The following is an 11,474-nucleotide window of genomic DNA, read 5'->3' on the forward strand; positions in this document are numbered from 1 at the left end:
CTCCAGTCCATGACAAGGAGTTCGGTTCTTCGAGAGGAGCACGCATGACTTGGGCCCTTCAAAACTAGGCCGGTTGGCGGCGATCCGGCGAAGCCGGTTGGCGAGCAGCCGATCGTGCGGCTGTTTTCTTCGGAGCGGCGGGCCGGGTTGATCGGCCCGGCAACCTTTGACTTAGTGTATGAAGCATAAAGGAGCTCTGGCCCGTTGTGCTTGCCAGCCGATAGCCGAAGCCGGATCTGTAGCTTTAGGGCGAAGTGGGGGACCGTGGCATCCTAATTTTATCAGGAATCAGCAAGTAAGGCAGGAGGGTGGTGATCGAGCCGGCCAGCCCCCGAGCCCCGGGGTCGAGCGGGTCGGACCGGTGGCCGGGTTCAGTGGCATAGTGATGCAAGAAAGTAGGGACACAATAAATTGGTTGACAAAACGCACCCCCAAGTCTCGTTCGGGAACCCCATAGTTTCATGCATTTACAAAAGGCGATGATACATACACTCGTGCGGCTAACTGTAAAATGGGCGGAGGAGTTCCGCGTTCCACGGCTGGGTCGTTTCTTTGCCAGCGGTGTCTTTGTTGCCCTTCTTTGACTTGTGTGCGTCGATGAGGTAGTAGGCATTGCGATCGCGCAAGGCCCTGCTCACGATGAATGGGCCCTCCCATGGAGGGGCCAGCTTGTGCTGGCCTGCTTGCTCTTGGACGAGTCGGAGCACAAGGTCGCCCTCGCGGAATGCGAGGGGCTTGATCTTCTTGCTGTAGTAGTGCCTGAGGCCTTGTTGGTAGATGGCCGAACGGCTGAGAGCTAGGAGGCGTGCTTCTTCAAGCAGGTCGACGCCATCTTCACGGGCTTCTCTGGCTTTGGCTTCGGTGTACATCATGACGTGCGGCGAGTCGAACTCGACGTCGGTCGGTATGACGGCTTCGGCTCCATAGACGAGGAAGAACGGGGAGAACCCGGTCGACCAATTCGGCGTGGTGCGGAGACTCCAGAGAACGGCCGGCAACTCATCGAGCCAGCTGCCGGGTGATTGGATGAGGGGCTCGACGAGTCGTGGCTTGACGCCGGACAGGATGAGTCCGTTGTGTTGGGTAACGTAGTAATTTCAAAAAAATTCCTACGCACACACAAGATCATGGTGATGCATAGCAACGAGAGGGGAGAGTGTGTCCATGTACCCTCGTAGACCGTAAGCGGAAGTGTTAGCACAACGCGGTTGATGTAGTCGTACGTATTCACGATCCGACCGATCCAAGTACCGAACGTACGGCACCTCCGAGTTCAGCACACATTCAGCTCGATGATGATCCCCGGGCTCCGATCCAGCAAAGCTTCGGGGATGAATTCCGTCAGCATGACGGCATGGTGACGATGATGATGCTCTACCGGCGCAGGGCTTCGCCTAAACTCCGCGACGATATGACCGAGGTGGAATATGGTGGAGGGGGGCACCGCACACGGCTAAGGAACAATCCGTAGATCAACTTGTGTGTCTATGGGGTGCCCCCCGCCCCCGTATATAAAGGAGCCAGGGGGGAGGAGCGGACGACCTAGGAGGGAGCGCCAAGGGGTGGAATAGGAGAAGGGGGGAAAGAGGAGGAAGAGGAGAAGGAAAGGGGGGGGGCGCCGCCCCCCTTCCCTTGTCCTATTCGGACTAGGAAGGGGAGGGGCGCGCGGCCCCCTCCTGCCTCCTTCCCTCTTCTCCCTCGAGGCCCATGTAGGCCCAATAACCCCCCGGGGGGTTCCTGTAACCTCCCGGTACTCCGGTAAAATGCCGATTTCACCCGGAACGATTCCGATGTCCAAATATAGGCTTCCAATATATCGATCTTTATGTATCGACCATTTCAAGACTCTTCGTTACGTCCGTGATCACATACGGGACTCCGAACAAACTTAGGTACATCAAAACTTATAAACTCATAATAAAACTGTCATCATAACGTTAAGCGTGCGGACCCTACGGGTTCGAGAACCATGTAGACATGACCTAGAACTATTCTCGGTCAATAACCAATAGCGGAACCTGGATGCCCATATTGGTTCCTACATATTCTAGGAAGATCTTTATCGGTCAAACCGCATAACAACATACGTTGTTCCCTTTGTCATCGGTATGTTACTTGCCCGAGATTTGATCGTCGGTATCCAATACCTAGTTCAATCTCGTTACCGGCAAGTCTCTTTACTCGTTCCGTAATGCATCATCCCATAACCAACTTATTTGGTCACATTGCTTACAAGGCTTAATTTATGTGCATTACCGAGAGGGCCCAGAGATACCTCTCCGACAATCGGAGTGACAAAACCTAATCTTGAAATACGCCAACTCAACATGTACCTTCGGAGACACCTGTAGTACTCCTTTATAATCACCCAGTTACGTTGTGACGTTTGGTAGTACCCAAAGTGTTCCTCCGGTAAACGGGAGTTGCATAATTCTCATAGTTACAAGAACATGTATAAGTCATGAAGAAAGCAATAGCAATATACTAAACGATCAAGTGCTAGGCTAACGGAATGGGTCAAGTCAATCACATCATTCTCCTAATGATGTGATCCCATTAATCAAATGACAACTCATGTCTATGGCTAGGAAACTTAACCATCTTTGATTCAACGAGCTAGTCAAGTAGAGGCATACTAGTGACACTATGTTTGTCTATGTATTCACACATGTATTATGTTTCCGGTTAATACAATTCTAGCATGAATAATAAACATTTATCATGAAATAAGGAAATAAATAATAACTTCATTATTGCCTCTAGGGCATATTTCCTTCAGTCTCCCACTTGCACTAGAGTCAATAATCTAGTTCACATCGCTATGTGATTTAACACCAATATTCACATCTGCATGTGATTAATACCCATAGTTCACATCATCATGTGATCAACACCCAAATGGTTTACTAGAGTCAATAATCTAGTTCACATCGCTATGCGATTAACACCCAAAAGAGTACTAAGGTATGATCATGTTTTGCTCGTGAGAGAAGCTTAGTCAACGGGTCTGTCATATTCAGAGCCGTATGTATTTCGCAAATATTCTATGTCCACAACGCTCTGCACGGAGCTACTCTAGCTAATTGCTCCCACTTTCAATATGTATCCAGATTGAGACTTAGAGTCATCTGGATTGGTGTAAAAAGCTTGCATCGTTGTAACTTTTACGACGGGCTCTTTTATCACCTCCATAATCGAGAAACATCTCCTTAGTCCTCACTAAGGATATTCTTGACCCATGTCTAGTGATCTGCTTATTAGATCAAAATTGTATTCCTTTGCCAAACACAGAGCAAGGTATACAATAGGTCTGGTTCACAGCATAGCATACTTTATAGAACCTATGAGTGAGGCATAGGGAATGACTTTTCATTCTCTTTCTATTTTCTGCAATGGTCGGGTCTTGAGTCTTACTCAACTTCACACCTTGTAACACAGGCAAGAACTCCTTCTTTGACTGTTCCATTTTGAACTATTTCAAAAATTTATCAAGGTATGTACTCATTGAAAAATATTATCAAGCGTCTTGATCTATCTTTATAGATCTTGATGCTCAATGTGTAAGCAGCTTCACCGAGGTCTTGCTTTGAAAAACTCTTATTCAAGTATCCTTTCATGCTATCCAGAATTTCCATATCATTTCCAATTAACAATATGTCATCCACATATAATATTAGAAATGCTACAGAGTTCGCACTCACTTTCTTGTAAATACAGGCTTCTTCAAAAGTCTGTATAAAACCATATGCTTTGATCAACTCATCAAAGCATATATTCCAACTCCGAGATGCTTGCACCAGTCCATAGATGGATCGCTGGAGCTTGCACAATTTGTTAGCACCTTTGGGATTGACAAAAACTTCTGGTTGCATCATATACAACTTTTCTTTAAGAAAACCATTAAGGAATGCAGTTTTGTTTATCCATTTGCCAGATTTCATAAAATGCGGCAATTGCTAACATGATTCAGACAGACTTAAGCATAGATACGAGTGAAAAACTCTCATCGTAGTCAACATCTTGAACTTGTCGAAATCCTTTTGCGACAATTCTAGCTTTGTAGATAGTAACACTATCCGCATCCGTCTTCCTCTTGAAGATCCATTTAATCTCAATGTATCGCCGATCATTGGGCGAGTCAATCAAAGTCCATACTTTGTTTTCATACATGGATCTTATCTCAGATCTCATGGCCTCAAGCCATTTTGCGGAATCTGGGCTCACCATCGCTTCTTCATAGTTCGTAGGTTCGTCATGGTCTAGTAACATAACTTCCCGAACAGGATTACCGTACCACTCTGGTGCGGATCTTACTCTGTAAGACCTACGAGGTTCTGTAGTAACTTAATCTGAAGTTTCATGATCATCATCATTAACTTCCTCACTAATTGGTGTAGTAGTCACAGGAACAGATTTCTCTGATGAACTAATTTCCAATAAGGGAGCAGGTACAGTTACCTCATCAAGTTCTACTTTCCTCCCACTCACTTCTTTCGAGAGAAACTTCTTCTCTAGAAAGGATCCATTCTTGGCAACGATTGTTTTGCCTTCGGATCTGTGATAGAAGGTGTACCCAACAGTTTCTTTTGGGTATTTTATGAAGACGCACTTCTCCGATTTGGGTTCGAGCTTATCAAGTTGAAAACCTTTTTCATATAAGCATCGCAACTCCAAACTTTAAGAAACGACAGCTTAGGTTTACTGCTAAACCATAGTTCATACGGTGTCGTTTCAACGGATTTAGATGGTGCCCTATTAAACGTGAATGCAGCTGTCTCTAATGCATAACCCCAAAACGATTGGTAAACTGATAAGAGATATCATAGATCGCACCATATCTAGTAAAGTACGATTACGACTTTCGGACACACCATTACATTGTGGTGTTCCAGGTGGCGTGAGTTTGTGAAACTATTCCGCATTGTTTTAATTGAAGACCAAACTCGTAACTCAAATATTCATCTCCATGATCAGATCGCAGAAACTCTATTTTCTTGTTACGATGATTTTCTACTTCACTCTGAAATTCTTTGAACCTTTCAACTATTTCAGACTTATGTTTCATCAAGTAGATATACCCATATCTGCTCAAATCATTTTGTGAAGGTCAGAAAATAATGATACTTGCCACGAGCATCAACACTCATTGGATCGCATACATCGGTATGTATTATTTCCAATAAGTCAGTAGCTTGTTCCATTGTTCCGGAGAACAGAGTTTTAGTCATCTTGCCCAAAAGGCACGGTTCGCAAAAGCATCAAATGATTCATAACCAAGTGATTCCGAAAATCCATCTTTATGGAGTTTCTTCATGCGCTTTACACCAATATGACCCAAACGGCAGTGCCACAAATAAGTTGCACTTATCATTATCAACTCTGCATCTTTTGGCATCAATATTATGAATATGTGTATCACTACGACCGAGATCCAACAAACTATTTTCATTGGGTGTATGACCATCAAAGGTTTTATTCATTTAAACAGAACAACAATTATTCTCTGATTTTAAATGATTAACCGTATTGCAATAAACATGATCAAATCATATTCATGCTCAACGCAAACGCCAAATAACATTTATTTAGGTTTAACACTAATCCCGAAAGTATAGGGAGTGTGCGATGATGATCATATCAATCTTGGAACCACTTCCAACACACATCGTCACTTCACCCTCAACTAGTTTCTGTTTATTCTGTAACTCCTGTTTCGAGTTACTAATCTTTAGCAACCGAACAAGTATTAAATACTCAGGGGTTACTATAAACACTAGTAATGTACACATAAATAACCTATATATCAAATATACCCTTGTTCAGTTTGCCATCCTTCTTATCCACCAAATATTCAGGGTATTTCCGTTTGCAGTGACCATTTCCTTTGCAGTGTAAGCACTCAGTTTCAGCCTTTGGTTCATCTTTGGGATTCTTCATGGGAGTGACAACTTGCTTGTCATTCTAGTTGAAGTTCCCTTTCTTTCCCTTTGCCCTTTTCTTGAAACTAGTGGTCTTGTCAATCATCAACACTTGATGCTCTTTCTTGATTTCTACCTTCGTTGATTTCAACATCACGAAGAGCTTGGGATTCACTTTCGTCATCCCTTGCATATTATAGTTCATCACGAAGTTCTACTAACTTGGTGATGGTGACTAGAGAATTCTGTCAATCACTATTTTATCTGGAAGATTAACTCCCACTTGATTCAAGCGATTGTAGTACCCAGACAATCTGAGCACATGCTCACTAGTTGAGCGATTCTCCTCCATCTTTTAGCTATAGAACTTGTTGGAGACTTCATATCTCTCAACTCGGGTATTTGCTTGAAATATTAACTTCAATTCCTGGAACATCTCATATGGTCCATGACGTTCAAAACGTCTTTGAAGTCCCGATTCTAAGCCGTTAAGCATGGTGCACTAAACTATCAAGTAGTCATCATATTGAGCTAGCCAAACGTTCATAACGTCTGCGTCTGCTCCTGCAATAGGTCTGTCACCTAGCGGTGCATTAAGGACATAATTCTTCTGTGCAGCAATGAGGATAAACCTCAGATCACAGATCCAATCCGCATCATTGCTACTAACATCTTTCAACACAATTTTATCTAGGAACATATCAAAATAAACATATGAAAGCAACAACGCAAGCTATTGATCTACAACATAATTTGCAAAATACTACCAAGACTAAGTTCATGATAAATTTAAGTTCAATTAATCATATTACTTAAGAACTCCCACTTAGACAGACATCTCTCTAGTCATCTAAGTGATCACGTGATCCAAATCAACTAAACCATGTCCGATCATCATGTGAGATGGAGTAGTTTTCAATGGTGAACATCACTATGTTGATCATATCTACTATATGATTCACGCTCGACCTTTCGGTCTCCGTGTTCCGAGGCCATATCTGTATATGCTAGGCTCGTCAAGTTTATCCCGAGTATTCCGCGTGTGCAACTGTTTTGCACCCGTTGTATTTGAACGTAGAGCCTATCACACCCGATCATCACGTGGTGTCTCAGCACGAAGAACTTTCGCAATGGTGCATACTCAGGGAGAACACTTCTTGATAATTAGTGAGATATCATCTTAAAATGCTACCGTCAATCAAAGCAAGATAAGATGCATAAAGGATAAACATCACATGCAATCAATATAAGTGATATGATATGGCCATCATCATCTTGTGCTTGTGATCTCCATCTTCGAAGCACCATCGTGATCACCATCGTCACTGGCGCGACACCTTGATCTCCATCGTAGCATCGTTGTCATTACGCCATCTATTGCTTCTACGACTATCGCTACCGCTTAGTGATAAAGTAAAGCAATTACAGGGCGTTTGCATTTCATACAATAAAGCAACAACCATATGGCTCCTGCCAGTTGCCGATAACTTCAGTTAGAAAACATGATCATCTCATACAATAAAATATAGCATCACGTCTTGACCATATCACATCACAACATGCCCTGCAAAAACAAGTTAGACGTCCTCTACTTTGTTGTTGCAAATTTTACGTGGCTGCTACGGGCTTAGCAAGAACCGTTCTTACCTACGCATCAAAACCACAACGATAGTTCGTCAAGTTAGTGTTGTTTTAACCTTCGCAAGGACCGGGCGTAGCCACACTCGATTTAGCTAAAGTGAGAGAGACAGACACCCGCCAGCCACCTTTAAGCACGAGTGCTCCCAACGGTGAAACCAGTCCCGCGTAAGCGTACGCGTAATGTCAGTCCAGGCCGCTTCATCTCACAATACCGCCGAACCAAAGTATGACATGCTGGTAAGCAGTATGACTTGTATCGCCCACAACTCACTTGTGTTCTACTCGTGCATATAACATCAACGCATAAAACCTAGGCTCGGATGCCACTGTTGGGTAACGTAGTAATTTCAAATATTTTCCTACGCACACGCAAGATCATGGTGATGCATAGCAACGACAGGGGAGAGTGTGTCCACATACCCTCGTAGACCGTTAGCGGAAGCGTTAGCACAACGCGGTTGATGTAGTCATACGTCTTCACGATCCGACCAATCCAAGTACCGAACGTACGGCACCTCCGAGTTCAGCACACGTTCAGCTCGATGACGGTCCCCGGGCTCCGATCCAGCAAAGCTTCGGGGATGAGTTCCGTCAGCACGACGGCGTGGCGACGATGATGATGCTCTACCGGCGCAGGGCTTCGCCTAAACTCCGCGACGATATGACCGAGGTGGAATATGGTGGAGGGGGGCACCGCACATGGCTAAGGAACGATCCGTAGATCAATTTGTGTGTCTATGGGGTGCCCCCCGCCCCCGTATATAAAGGAGCCAGGGGGGAGGAGGCGGCCGGCCAAGGAGGCACGCCAAGGGGGGAGTCCTACTCCCACCGGGAGTAGGACTCCCTGCTTTCCTAGTTGGAATAGGAGAAGAGGGGAAAGAGGAGGAAGAGGGGAAGGAAAGGGGGGGCGCCGCCCCCCTTCCCTTGTCCTATTCGGACTAGGAAGGGGAGGGGCGCACGGCCCCCTCCTGCCTCCTTCCCTCTTCTCCCTCGAGGCCCATGTAGGCCCAATAACCCCCCGGGGGGTTCCGGTAACCTCCCGGTACTCCGGTAAAATGCCGATTTCACCCGGAACGATTCCGATGTCCAAATATAGGCTTCCAATATATCGATCTTTATGTCTCGACCATTTCGAGACTCCTCATTACGTCCGTGATCACATCCGGGACTCCGAACAAACTTCGGTACATCAAAACTTATAAACTCATAATAAAAATGTCATCGTAACGTTAAGCGTGCGAACCCTACGGGTTCGAGAACTATGTAGACATGACTTAGAACTATTCTCGGTCAATAACCAATAGCGGAACCTGGATGCCCATATTGGTTCCTACATATTCTACGAAGATCTTTATCGGTCAAACCGCATAACAACATACGTTGTTCCCTTTGTCATCGGTATGTTACTTGCCCGATATTTGATCGTCGGTATCCAATACCTAGTTCAATCTCGTTACCAGCAAGTCTCTTTACTCGTTCCGTAATGCATCATCCCGTAACCAACTCATTTGGTCACATTGCTTGCAAGGCTTATAATGATGTGCATTACCGAGAGGGCCCAGAGATACCTCTCCGACAATCGGAGTGACAAAACCTAATCTCGAAATACGCCAACTCAACATGTACCTTCGGAGACACCTGTAGTACTCCTTTATAATCACCCAGTTACGTTGTGACATTTGGTAGTACCCAAAGTGTTCCTCCGGTAAATGGGAGTTGCATAATTATCATAGTTACAGGAACATGTATAAGTCATGAAGAAAGCAATAGCAATATACTAAACGATCAAGTGCTAGGCTAACGGAATGGGTCAAGTCAATCACATCATTCTCCTAATGATGTGATCTTGTTAATCAAATGACAACTCATGTCTATGGCTAGGAAACTTAACCATCTTTGATTCAACGAGCTAGTCAAGTAGAGGCATACTAGTGACACTATGTTTGTCTATGTATTCACACATGTATTATGTTTCCGGTTAATACAATTCTAGCATGAATAATAAACATTTATCATGAAATAAGGAAATAAATAATAACTTTATTATTGCCTCTAGGGCATATTTCCTTCATGTTGGCCCGCTCAACCTACCCGTTGGACTGCGGATGTGCAACGAAGGCCAGGTTGAGGTGGATGCCGGAGACGGAGCAGTATTGCTCGAGCGCGCCATTGGTGAAGTTGGTGCCATTGTCCGTGATGATGTTGTTTGGCATGCCGTAGCGCACCGCCATGTCCTTGATGAACCGAATGGCTGTTGGCCTGTCCAGTTTCTTGATTGGTCGTGCCTCGATCCATTGGGTGAACTTGTCCACCGCCACCAGCAGGTGCGTCATCCTGCCGCGAGCGGTTTTGAAGGGTCCCACTATGTCGAGTCCCCAGACCGCGAAGGGCAGGCGATCGAAATGGTGCGGAGTGCTGACGCCGGCTGGTGGTTGCGTTTGCTGAAGCGCTGGCACCCCTCACACTTGAGAACAAGCGACTCAACATCTTGGAGGGTTGTGGGCCAGTAGAAACCGTGGTGGAACGCCTTGGCCACCAGGGATCGCGACACGGCGTGGTGCCCGCATTCGCCCTGGTGTATGTCGAGGAGGATGTCGATGCCCTGTTCCTGCTCGACACAATGCTAGAACATGCTGGTGGAGCTGCGCTTGATGAGCTCGTTGTTGATGATGCTGTAGGCGGACGCCCAGCGCTGCACTTGCCGGACTTCGGTCTCGTCCATGGGGAGAACCCCGTTCTCCAGGAATTCTGATATTGGGAGGCCCCAAGACGGAGCCGCAAACACGGCGAGGACGGCCACCAAGGTGGGTTCCGAGTCGGCAGCCCCCGAGCCGGGTTGAGCAGCCCCCGGGTCGGGGATGGCGATGGCCCGGTCCGGGGCGATGGTGGCCAAGTTGATCTGAGCAGCCCCCGGGCCGGGTTGAGGTGCGGTCGGGTCGTCTGGAACATGGATGGACTCGGAGTCCGGCGATGGCTTGACGGACGGCTTGCACAGGTGCTCGAGGGAGACGCCGGACGGGATGGACAGTCGTGTCAAGGCGATCTTTGCGAGCGTGTTGGCCGCTTCGTTCTCCGTGCATGGGACGTGGAGAAACTCGCAGCCCTCGAAGGATCCGGACAGCTTCTGGACGAGGAAGCGGTAGCTTGCCATGTTGGAGTCGCGAGCGTCCCACTCACCAGAGCACTGCTGCACCACCAGGTCCGAGTCGCCGAAGCAAAGGACGCGTCGGATGCCGAGTTCCTTGGTGAGCCGGAGGCCGTGTACAAGGGCTTCGTACTCGGCGACGTTGTTGGAGGTGGTGAAGTGGATCTGGAGAGCGTAGCGGAGCCGGTCGCCCTTCGGGGATGACAGTACGATGCCGGCCCCCAGGCCGAGTTGCATCTTGGATCCATCGAAATGCATGCATCAATGCGTCGAGTCGGGGGGCGGCGGCAAGTACTGGGTCTCGGTCCAGTCGACGAGGAAGTCGGCCAGGGCTTGAGACTTGATCATGGTGCGGGTCTCGTAGAGGATTGTGTGGCCGGCTAGCTAGATCGCCCACTTGGCGACCCGGCCAGAGGCATCCCGGCACCCGATGATTTCTCTGATAGGCGCCGTGATGATCACGGTGACGACGTGCTCTTGGAAGTACTCCTTCAGCTTCTTGGCCGTAAAGTACACGCCGTTACACATCTTCTGGTAGTGCGGGTAGTTCTGCTTGGAGATGGAGAGCACCTCGCTCAGGTAGTAGACTGGGCGTTGGAGGGCTTGGATCTTGCCCTTCTCTGGTCGCTCGACCACCAGCACCGTGCTGACCGCCCGTGAGGTCGTGGCTATGTAGAGCAATAGCGGCTCCTTGTCGGTCGGCGCAGCCAGGACTAGTGCGGTGGAGAGCATGCACTTGAGGTCTTGGAAGGCCTCGTCTGCCTTGTCGT

This window comes from Triticum dicoccoides, chromosome 7B (assembly GCF_002162155.2).
Source record: "Triticum dicoccoides isolate Atlit2015 ecotype Zavitan chromosome 7B, WEW_v2.0, whole genome shotgun sequence".
NCBI lineage: Eukaryota > Viridiplantae > Streptophyta > Magnoliopsida > Poales > Poaceae > Triticum > Triticum dicoccoides.